Source organism: Pinus tabuliformis, chromosome 5_2, assembly GCF_031772625.1.
Source record: "Pinus tabuliformis cultivar Carrire ecotype Pingquan chromosome 5_2, CPIR1, whole genome shotgun sequence".
Lineage (NCBI taxonomy): Eukaryota > Viridiplantae > Streptophyta > Pinopsida > Pinales > Pinaceae > Pinus > Pinus tabuliformis.
Window position 1 is genome coordinate 716,171,758 of NC_142306.1, and position 13,001 is coordinate 716,184,758.

Genomic DNA, 13,001 nt, shown 5'->3' on the forward strand with positions numbered 1-13,001 from the left:
CTCCTATATCGTGAGATGCACCTCTTGTTTTGGCGCCCGAGAAGAATGGTAAGCATTTCCTTGAATGGGATTTAAGAAGCAGTTTTCATCAAAGTAGAGTTGTTGAAGGAGATATAGGGAAGACGACATTCAAAACCAGGGAAAGTTTGTTTGAATGACTTGTTATGCTTTTCGGTCTTTGCCATACTCCTACTACTTTTATGCATATGAAGAAAGATGTGTTGAAGCCATTTCTAGATATGATAGTCTATTTGGATGACATTTTTATTTTCAGAAAATTTCATTATGGACATATCATGTGTGAGAAAAAAATACTTGATGTTGTATGTCAAGAACATTTGTTTATGAAGATGTCTAAGTATATGTTGTATAGAACGTCTTTGATGTACTTGAGCCGTGAAATTGGTTCTTCCAAGCATGTTCATGTTCCTAAAGGCTTTTTGGCACTCTGTGTGGGACGTGAAGAAGGTGAGATGAAGCTAGACCTCTCCAAAATTGAAGCCGTAACAGTCTGTGGTGGTATTGACTCCATTCCTACAGACACAGGTGAAGGAATCATACATCTCTATGAATCCGCAAATGCCTTTGCTCTGCTCGCAATTTACGCAAGCGAGCTCAAGATAATCATTTGGATAAGAGGTTTTTTGGGGGTAGCTTAATGTTGGAGGAGAAATTTTGCTATTTTTTCTTCTATTGTAGTTCATTTGCATTCGTTGGCAATTGTGAAAAAGGTCTTCCAGTGGGGAGGAAAACAACAAGAGACATTTGATGCTTAAAAGCAAAATATCAATACAACTCCAATACTTGCTTTTCCATACATGAGACAATCATTTAAGTTTTAGGTTGTTGTATGTGACTATGCCATGGGCACCGTCTTTTTGTAATGTGGTAAGCCCATTTCTTTTCATTTAAAAATTTTCAATGGTGAAGTGTTTAAGTTGCAGTGACAAAGGCACTTCCATTGGATGGGTCTTCTTCTACTATTCCACTCGGTCAAAAGGTATAAGAAAGGTATAAGCGACAAGTTTGTTGATGTAATTTCTAGGCCTATAGTTTGTATAACTATTTTCCTCAAGAATCATTTTGTTTTACATGAAAGTTATGTTCAGAAAAATGCATACTTTCAAGATGTATATTCAAGTTTGAGTCAAAGGAATCAAGTGGAATAATTTTTTTACCAATTTCATCATAATGTTTTGTATCATATTGGTAAGAAGGATGTCTCTATTGATAGTAACATGGAAAAATCCAAAGATTTCGTTGAACAAATCCAAATGATACATCAAACAATGCAAGAACAACTTGAAAAGGCTAAAGGAAAGTAAACAAAAAGGCACGACAAGAATCATGGAGATCACAAGTTCCAATTCGGTGATCAATGGATTGAGATTGGAAAGGTGAGGGAGTTGTACCCTCACCTGTTGGTCAATTGAAAGTGATCTTTTGGGGTCCAAAAGACTTCCAGTGGGAAGGAGTGATCAGGTGCTAAAAATTAGGCTCAAAAACCAAAGTGTCAGAATCGTGATAAACTTAGCTTCAAATCCAAGACCTCGTCATTTTTATTCTAATGGTGTGAACGACACTCAAATCCGAGCACATATGCAGAAGTTAGAGAAAGTCAAAGTTCATGTTTGAATTGGACACATGGCAGGATTGGATGACGTGACAAGGCCCTTTAGCGAATGGGCAGGCGCCAAGTGGCAGGCCATCATTGACCCTTGCATATCGCAAATCGCATGTCACAAGCGGATCGTGTTAAAAATCGGCCCCAGAGCAAGTCTGTGTGCGATGCAAGAATCACAATCGCACATCGACGATGGGAGGTGTTATAGAATCGGCCCCGACAGGTTCGAGTTGCGATGAGATATCGCAATCACATATTGCAACAAGACAAGTCCTGCATATGTATAGGACCACTAGTTTTCCATCGATTACAATATCCCTGGTATGATAAGGTTAGGTTGCAGTTTAATGTCCCGTCGGGTCTGCCACATCGCAATCACACATCGCTCGCCGTGTTCACAAGACCATAAGACCACCAAGTTTTTACGCTGATTACGATTTTCAATAAGATAGTCAGCTGACAGATTATGGCCTGCTGCGTGGTGAAATTTTCACCCAGTTAGCGCGTTTTTGGGGTTAGTTTGTAGGATCATGCTGAAAATAAGGCAATTTGTGGAGAGAATAATGGTAAAACAAGGGGAAGTCATAACTTCTTCAGTTTTTCACCAAAGTCAATGCAAAAAGAGGCTATATAGTCATTTTTTAGTATTTTGAACTGATTGGAGCAGGTTTTAGAAGCATTTGAGCATTGTAAACACAATTTTTTACACTTTTGAGCATAATAGAGAGTTCCAAGCCATTGGAAGCTGGACCAAGGAGATATAGCCCAAGAGGGGTGAAATCCTTTATCATGTGCTTGTTGTAATGTGTTTTTGATTATGTTCTGTATATGTTTATTGCGCTATTCAGTTTCTAATTTATGTTAAATTGCTCATAAAATTAACATAAAATCTCTTCATTTCACTTTCAAAAATTGATGAATCCTTAAGCACAATGAAAACATTTTGTTTATAATCTGAGGAAGATCTTAGCACTACAAACTAATATTCTAAATCAGATCAATCCATGTCTAAGTACCTCACATACAATTAAAACTGGCCATTTGGATTATATATATATATATATATGTGTGTGTGTGTGTGTGTGTGTGTAAGACATTCACAAACTGATTGTATAAATAAGTTTTACTCTCCAACTTGGTTCATCCTGTTGTTTTTCACAGATAAATATCCAAATTAGACAATTGACAACTCCATTGAATTTTTGATGCGAAGCCAGTTAATATTTATTCAGATTTGTTCTCCATTTGGGAAGGTCTTAGTGCCTATGATCTCTAAAAATACAGTCCCAGTTCAATATACAGTGTGTGATATTGAAAGGAGACATTATATAAAAACCATTATATACAAACAACTATGCTGCATTTTGAACTCGACTTCTTAAAATGAGCATTGGAAAAGGATATGGACATACATATTGATATTTTAATTTTTGGGTTTGATTTCGACCAGAACTATTTTCGGGTTTGATTTCAACCCACGCCCGTTGTGGAATTTTGAAATTCGTTTCTTCTTAAAAATGATTTTTGACTTGTTTTGGTTTATAACTTTATTATATATGTTGGTATTTTAATTTCTTGCAGAACCAAAATAAATAAAGTTGAACGCAATATGGGAAGTAACATTAAGGTATGGAAAGTATGAGTACAATGGAAACGACACTCCATAGCAATAGATACAATATTACCACCATTATTGTATTGTCAGCGAAATTAATGCTCTTAGTTTTCAGCTGCTCTGTGTAAAATACAGCTACTAACAACCAAAGATTATCAATACCAAATATTTCACATTCAGAACTTAATATGTTGTTTAAGATGACATACCTTGGCTAACAGCGGAAGATGTAATGGCTGCCATCTTCTGTCTTCTGTCTTCTGTCTTCTTCTCAGAATTCGGTTTCTCTCCTCTTGCCCTCACTTCCTTTATGTGCTTCTTGATGGAGAAGAATGCAACTCTTGTGTGGGAGAGAGAGGACCCAATTCTTTATATTTCATTTAACTCTAATCGGGTACGTCCATCATATACCAATTCAACGCTTAAGATTAATGCTTTAATGCTTTAATGCTTTTAACGCTTTTAACGCTTTAATCGGGTCATATTAAGATTTAGAAACTGCAGATTTCTAACATTCTCCCACTTGACCCGACTATTCATAATATTAAGTGTTGAACATCATACTATGATAAATTGCTGAGAGTTATGGCGGTTTTGCACTATTAATTCAATGCATTTCCTTCCATATACTACAATACCAACAATCCATCAATTCATACTCATAATTTATATAAAACAACATAATGGTCCACATAATGTCTTATATCATAATGATTAAACATAATATCTTTATAAGACTTTTTCTTGTTTAAAATTACATAATATACGTACTACTATATTAAAACAAGAGACACATAATTGTATATCAGAAACACATAAAAGAGCTCAGAATGTCACACATCAATTATTATTAATACAACCAAGACCCATTCTTTGAACATGTTCCTTAAATTGTCTTGGTTGTAACCCTTTCGTCAAAGGGTCTGCAATCATAAGTTCTGTCCTGATGTGCATGATTGACACTCTTTGTTTCTGAACCTCATCTTTCACAACAAGATACTTCAGATCTATGTGTTTGGCACCTTTAGAGTACTTGTCGTTCTTTGAGAAAAATACTGCTGCAGAGTTATCACAATAGATTTTCAGCGGCTTGCTAATGGTGTCGACAACCGCAAGTCCTGAAATAAAGTTCCGCAACCATAACACATGAATTGTAGCTTCAAAACATGCCACAAATTCTGCCTCCATAGTAGATGAAGCAACGATAGTCTGTTTCGCACTTTTCCATGAGATGGCACCTTGAGCAAACATAAACAGGTAACCAAAAGTCGATTTTCTAGTATCGATGCATCTAGCAAAATCTGAATCGCTATATCCAATCACCTCTGATTCATTGGATCTTCTATACATGAGCATGTAATCTTTCGTGCCTTGTAAGTACCTCAAAACTTTCTTTGCAGCTTGCCAATGTTCCCTTCCTGGATTACTTTGATACCTCCCTAACATACCGACCGCAAAGCTGATATCCGGTCTAGTACAGGTTTGAGCATACATTAGGCTACCTACAATAGATGCATATGGAATTGATTCCATTTCCTTTCATTCAACATCATTCTTAGGACATTGCATGAGATTGAATTTATCACCTTTCTGTACAGGAACTATTCCAGGTGAACACTTACTCATTCCAAATCTCTCTAGAATCCTTTCGGCATATCCTTTCTGAGAAAATCCCAATATTCCTTGTGATCGATCACGGAATATTTCTATTCCAATCACATAGGATGCCTCTCCCATATCTTTCATTTCAAAGTTCGTTGAGAGAAATTCCTTAGTCTCATGCAATATACTTAAATTATTTGCAGCAAGCAAGATGTCATCAACATAAAGGACCAGAAAAATAAACTTGCTCCCACTGATCTTTAGGTATATACAGTGATCAACCGTATTTTCCTTAAAACCAAAAGATGTAATAATGGTATTGAACTTAATATACCATTGCCGGGATGCTTGTTTAAGCCCATATATTGACTTCTTAAGTTTACACACCAATTGTTCTTTACCTTCTACAGAAAAACCCTCAGTTTGATCCATATAAACATCCTCATCAAGATCTCCATTCAGAAAGGTTGTTTTCACATCCATTTGATGCAACTCCAAATCATAATGAGCTACTAATGCCATTATTATTCTTAGTGAGTCCTTTTTCGAAACAGGAGAAAATGTCTCCTTGTAATCAACACCATCTTTCTGAGCGTAACCCTTAGCAACAAGTCTAGCTTTATACCGTTCGATATTACCACTAGAGTCGTGTTTGGTTTTAAAAACCCATTTGCATCCGACTCTTTTACAGCCATGTGGTAATTCAACGAGATCCCAAACTTCATTATGTTGCATGGATTTCATTTCTTCTTTCATGGCATTAATCCATTCCTTTGACTCTTTACTTTCTACAGCATGTGAAAACGAAACTGGATCCTTATTGATTCCAATATCATAATCTGATTCTTGCATATAAACCACATAATCATCAGAAATAGCTGACCTACGATTTCTTTGAGGTCTTCTTAATGCTACTTGTTGTGGTTCATGTATATCAGCATTATGTAAGTCATTTCCTTCAGGAAGTACTTCTTCATTTATATGTTGTTCATTATCATCATGCTGTTCTACAACAGCTGGAACAACATTTGGAGTAATAGTAGATGGAGGAACTATTCTAGGCAATGTAACATTTACCCTTGTTTCCTTTATTTCTACTATTTCTCTTCGAGTACTCCCACTGACTTGACCATTCTTAATGAATCTTGCATTACCAGTTTCTACAATTCTTGGACTATGATTAGGACAGTAAAACACGTACCCTTTAGATTTCTCAGGGTATCCTAAAAAATACCCACTGATCGTTCGAGAATCTAATTTCTTTTCATGTGGATTATAAATTCTCGCTTCCGCTGGACAACCCCAAACACGCAGGTGTCTTAAGCTAGGTTTCCTGTTAGTCCATAACTCAAAAGGAGTCTTTTGAACAGCTTTACTAGGAACCCTATTCAACAAATAATTAGCGGTTTTGAGAGCATATGACCACAAATTCTTAGGTAGTGTAGAATCTGACATCATACTCCTAATCATATCTATTAACGTCCTATTGCGCCTTTCTGCTACACCATTTTGCTGTGGTGTACCTGGCATTGTGTATTGCGCACATATGCCATGACTTTCGAGGAATTTTGCAAATGGACCTGGACACTGGCCTGACTCATTATATTTACCATAATATCACCACCTCTATCAGACCTTATGATTTTCACCTTTTTATCTAATTGCCTCTCAACTTCCTTTACAAACGTCTCAAGGACATTCACAGATTGAGATTTTTCATGAAGCAAATAGACATAACCATAACGGGAAAAATCGTCAATAAAAGTGATGAAATACTTTTCTCCATTAAAGGCTGGAGTGTCCATAGGTCCGCAAATATCAGTGTGTATTATTTCAAGAAGCTGGCTGCTTCTAGTGGCTCCTTTCTTATTATGTTTGGTTTGTTTACCTTTAATACAATCCACACATAATTCTAGATCACTAAAGTCCAAATTTGACAAAATTTCATTACTTACTAATCTCATCATTCTTTCTTTGGATATATGACCTAGTCTTTTATGCCACAAGAAAGCAGAATTTTCATTCAACCTGCTACGTTTACATCCAACATTATTTACTACATTCAACAAGGAATTCGCATAAGTGTCATTCAGTTTCAATTTATATAAACCATCAATTAGAATACCAGAACCAACATTATCAGTATTCTTATATAAATCAAAACAGCCAGATCCAAACATACATCTAAAACCAGAATTATCCAACTTACTTACGGAAATAAGGTTTCTAGATAATGAAGGTACATAAAGGGTACTTTATAAGTCTAATACATATCCACTTTCTAGAATTAGACGATAAGTCCCAATGCCTTCAATTGAAGATTTCATTCCGTTTCCCATAAAGAGAAAACGATCTTCATTTGGATTTATGGTTCGGATCGTAAGAAATCCCTGCATATTGTTGGAAACATGAGTTGTAGCACCAGTATCAAGCCACCATCTATTAATAGGAACTTCAACTAAATTTGATTCAAAACATACGAAAGATAGATAACCTGAAAATAAAAAATGAAATAACTATAAGCTCATAACTAACGCGATTCAGATGTAGACATAATAGTATAATATAGCACTCCTTTGGGTAGATACTATCTTATACTTAACATAATTAAATACCAAAACATAAGTAGGTAATAAATATATTCAATTAAATAGAACTGACATCTTTGGATGATCAATATTTATTTAATCAAAATATCTATCAAACCTCATCATGTCAACTAGTTATAGAACAAGACTTTCCTTTGGGTAAGTTCTCAGGTTCTATCATTAGTGACGCCAGTTCTTAATTGGTATTATTATAACTGGCAATTTCTATCAATAATCATTATGTCACTTATGCACTAAATGATTATTCTGATTTTGACCACTTTGGTGATTAACAAAATCATAAATCTCATGTGCATAAATAATTTATAACACATACCTTATGCAAAACAATCAGTCATAGAGCAATTACTTTTATGCCCAAATTTCAAACAATTATTTTGTACCAGTAAACTTTAATCGTGCAAAGCCAAAACAGTAAATGATGCACGAAAAGACCCTAAAAACTCTGAAATTGTAATGGATCAACGCATCATTTAAGTAGAACGACCAACGCAAATGATGCACGAAAAGACCCTCTGAAATTGTAATGGATCAACGCATCATTTAAGTAGAACGACCAACGCATATGAAAATTTTGAAGAGACATTCAACACATGACATCAACGCATAGAGAAGTTTGCATAGACTCTTGGACCATTCTCGTTGAAGTTTGAACGCTGGTTGAAGGGAAAACTGAAGTGTGATGACAAGGGCGGAGACAAGGGCCTCACGGGCCGTCACTGGCTCACCTTCTCCATGTGAGGGCGCCCATACTAACCCGGATTACCGTGTGATGGCGCTCATACTCGGCCCACTTCCCGAGACATCGTTGAGCATATCAAAAATTTAAATCATTATACAGAGATGATCATTCCGAGATTTTCATTTTCTGCCTGATGCATTTTTCGTCTTCATTCTGAGAAGGGAACATTATTCTGGTTGGGAATTGTTCTGTGACGAGGGAGGCATGGACCCGCCGGATTCCTTACGGCGACACAATGATATATGGACGGTGCCGACCACACAGAGTGGCACTGACAACTGGACTGACCGGTCACCGTCTGAGCGCGGGAGTTCTTCAACCGGAGGCACTCAAGCACTTGACTAAATAAATTGGTCATGAATTTTACGGAAAAAGAAACCGATGGATCCCTTACTAGCACTTAGATTTTGAATGGAATTTGTTTATCGGTGATTAAGCTTTGTCAACAAAAGTGCCCGATACTTCATTATGGTTATAGCAGAGAAATAATGCAATAAGCACCACTTTACAAGAGAATTCTTCCAAACGGAGAATTTATCAAGGGAAGGGCATAAATAAATCGACAAGCTAAGCATTTAATTCTTTCTTGATTAACATGAAGCCAACGCACAGAACAGATCAATTGCAATCATAGGAAATATTCAGTTATTGATTGTGGCTCTGATACCAAATGTAAAATATAGCTACTAATAGCCAAAGATTATCAATACCAAATATTTCACATTCAGAACTTAATATGTTGTTTAAGATGACATACCTTGGCTAACAGCGGAAGATGTAATGGCTGCCATCTTCTGTCTTCTGTCTTTTGTCTTCTTCTCAGAATTCGGTTTCTCTCCTCTTGCCCTCACTTCCTTTATGTGCTTCTTGATGGAGAAGAATGCAACTCTTGTGTGGGAGAGAGAGGACCCAATTCTTTATATTTCATTTAACTCTAATCTGGTACGTCCATCATATACCAATTCAACGCTTAAGATTAATGCTTTAATGCTTTTAACGCTTTTAACGCTTTTAACGCTTTAATCGGGTCACATTAAGATTTAGAAACTGCAGATTTCTAACACTCTGCTCAGGTCTAGTCTAAGGAATCACTGTGTTATCTCCACTTGCTATGAAGTTATAGTCTGTTCTCCCTGTCCTAAATATGGGCTAAATTTAATATATATGGAAAGCATGTAATGTTGACGAGAGATATTCTAGATAAAGAACAATACAAACCATTATTTGAGGAAACTTAAATAAAGAAATGTTATGCTTTCGTAAATATGAATCCATCTAAGACTATGAATCAATCACGTGTGAAAATTGTATGTTATTTGTTTTAACTTTTCAATAAAATTTGATATCTCTTTATCTTTACCAACTATTATTTTTACCCATTTATTATATTAAATCTTGCTTAAAAAATTTAATAAACATTTTTAATTTTAAAAATAGAATTCTTTTCAAGAAATTCTATTATGAATTTAATTTAAAAGATTTATAATACAAAAAGTATAATCGTAAATCAATCCTCTCTGAAGTTCATCTATCCATCATTCCAACCCTCTATTCCATGTCCTTACCATCTCCAAATCATTTCAAACAAGACTGTTAAAATCATTTTCAAAATTGGCAAACCTGCCCACAAATACAAAGGATTTATATATATACCCATTAAAACATAAAGAATAACACACTATCTTACATCATAGGCAGATCCATTTTGAGTCGTCTGATCAAATGCACAAAAAAGACCGGAACAACCTCTGAGAGCTTCTGTAATACTATGATAGTCCAACACATCTGCTGCAAATATTCTCAGTCCTTCTTTAGTCATCTTCATTTCAATAAGCCTTCTTACTCTCTCTGATTCTTCTGCATCAAGGACATTCAAAATTCTTCTACATCAAGGACATTATATATAAAATCAATTGGAAGTTCTCCCTATTTCACAGATGGTATTCAATATTATCTGTGAGGTTGAATACCATTTCTGATCAGATAGGGACATCTTGTAAAACATACAACAAAGGCAACAACTAGTCGGATATAAATTCCTCAACCTCTTCATAAAATTCAAAGCTACATAATTCCAAAAACTGCTAAACTGTTAAACACACACTCTCTCTATATATGACATAACTCAAAACTGTATATAAAGATTATTGGGTCATTGAAAAAAGGCATGGCCGAAGTCACCTCTACATTGAAAGGTGGTCGCATGTACATTGTAACCTCTAAGGAGAAGGCCTTTTACAATCCAGAGGCCGAGATAGGTTGAAGCATCCACAACACACATAGTCTTGGATTTTGTCGACAAAACAGTCATGGTGAAGGAATTCAATTTACAAAGCTGAGTCAATGATCCAAATCAGGGTTGATTATATCCTTGCATATTTGTCTGGCAAGTGAGTATTTTAGATTGAAATTGATTATATCCTTGCATAGTTGTTTGGCTAGTGAGTATTTTAGATTGAAATTGATTATATCCTTGCCTGCTTTCCTGCCTGTTCGTGTCCTCTGGGTTGCATGTAACGAACATCATGTTATCGTGCAACATGGACAATGGGTTTGAAGGAGTAAGGTATTTTGTGAGGGGTGTCGAGAGCAGATTTGTTTTAATGGTGGTAGTTGAATATTTGGTGCCCTAATTTAGTCACCTCGCATTTGGATTGTGGATTTTTCTCTATCGTTAAGAAAATGCATTCCAATCATATCCACGTAGAAATCAAGAATCTTTCCTTCTCGACCACGTGTTTGATTTGATTTGTTTATTACTTTGACATATCTCAACAATGCTTCCAGAGAAAAAGGACCTATGAGCTCTTGTAGGCTTCTCGATTCTTCAACATTTTTATGCCGAAAGGCATTTTCTTCTATGGAGTTGGCTTGGCAAACACTTTTCAACCCAACCAATCTCCTTGCTCCATTTTTGTCGTTCCCTCCCATAAAAAATCAACACGTGGAAACCTTTTATCAACATTTCTTGTTCCTCAAGATATATCTCGTCTTTATCTCTGGCATGTCTGGCAAGAAGTATATGCGGAACTGATTGACTGCCTCTACCTCATTCACACTAAACAAACGACTGTTGACTCCCAGCACCACATCATTGGACTCCATGCCATCACGAGAAACTATAAAGTAGGTAAATATTTGAGGAACCATGACACCTAGGAAGGGCTCATTTTCCACCACTCCAACAGTCAAAACCTGCACGAAAAGGATGGTGTAAGCGAACACTATGTTGGCCACCACACCTGCACTTGTGACAATAACACGGTCTATACTTGACTTGTTTTTCAGTAAATCCTTATCGTTTGCAACTATATTGTTATCCTGCTCATTATCCAGAAACCCCACATATCCTCCTAGCGGAATGGCTCTCAATGAGCATTCTACGTTTCTCAGATTAAATTTCAACAAAGTTGGCCCGAAGCCAATGGCAAATTTATTTACATGGATATTTTGCAGATAGGCTGCAAGAAAGTGCCTGCACTTGTGCACAGTAACTATTGCTACCAACACCCCCACTACTTGTAAGTCTGACTCTGCCCCTTCCAACTTTCCTGTTGCAGGAATTGTAGGAATTGATAGAAGCAACACACTTGACAATCTAGTCAGATGCCCTAAAACATTTTTGTTCTCTTTTCCTGAATCTGGGCAGTTGTTGCAGCATATGCAAAGAGACAAAGAGGAGATACTTTGTTTCCTGTCAACTCAGATCCCTCATTGGCTAGGATTGTAGAGTAATCAGTAACGTTGAGAAAAGATACCTCTTGAAGGATCACTTCTCTAGGAATCATCATGTGCTCCATGGCCATTGTATTGTAGGAGAGATTTCCTTGTGCTGCAAAAAACACCCCTTTTCTTGTGTTGAAGGCAAAGCCTCTATACTGGGTTCTCCTCTGCTTCAAAACTATATTATTGAAATTGGGTGAGATTTGCGTGCATCTTCTGCTGCCTATTTGTAGATCACGTACAGGTCGTGGGTCCTGTAATCTTGTGGGTGAGAATTTTCCAACGGAACACAAAGTCATTTAGTATCATTATCTGTATTGAGCTTGATCAGTGGGTGGATGGTGTAACTATCGTCACATATCTCAATTTTGCTCCTATTGTCACAATCATTTTTCTTTTTTATGCTACGAATCCTGGTAAAAATCATTTAAAAATTAAATAAATATAAAAAATTAAAAAATATAAAAATATAAAAAATTATAAACTAAATAAATATAAAAAATTGTAAATAAGCAGAATATAAGAAAAATTAATAATAATATATGTTTAAGTAAGACCTTATCCATTTTTATAATTTCAAAAAATATATAAATAAATATTAAAAATTGATAATTTGAATTACTATATTATTAAATTGACTTTTTTAATAAAAATATTATTATTTGATGTTCAAATTTACCAAGCAATTTAATATTTATTTAATTTTCAAATTTGAGTAAGCAATTCGTCCATTAAATTTTATCTCAGGCTAATACATTGTGTTTCCTAAAATTACCATAATTCAATCATATATATTAATTTATTTAAAATTTATATAATATTATTTTATTAAATATATACTTTTAAAAAATATATTTTAAAATTAAAATATTTAAAAAATAAATAAATATAACAATATCACCACAAAGGAAAACTTTTGTGAAGTTGAGTGGACACGTTGTTCAAACAAATCGATTGCAACTATCTTAAACACCAAACTTATTTAAATGCGCTGCCAAACATTTGAATCTCATTAAATCAATGATAAATTTATGTTGGACATGTCACTCTGGCTATTCTGAGTTAAAACATTAACCAATTATTCCA

At 35.3% G+C, this 13,001-nt stretch overlaps 1 pseudogene; it reads right to left on the reverse strand.

The window, feature by feature from the left end:
* Window positions 1-11,150: 11,150 nt before the first annotated feature.
* On the reverse strand, window positions 11,151-11,998 carry LOC149161187 (membrane metalloprotease ARASP, chloroplastic pseudogene; annotated as a pseudogene).
* Between the last annotated feature and the right edge of the window lie 1,003 nt (window positions 11,999-13,001).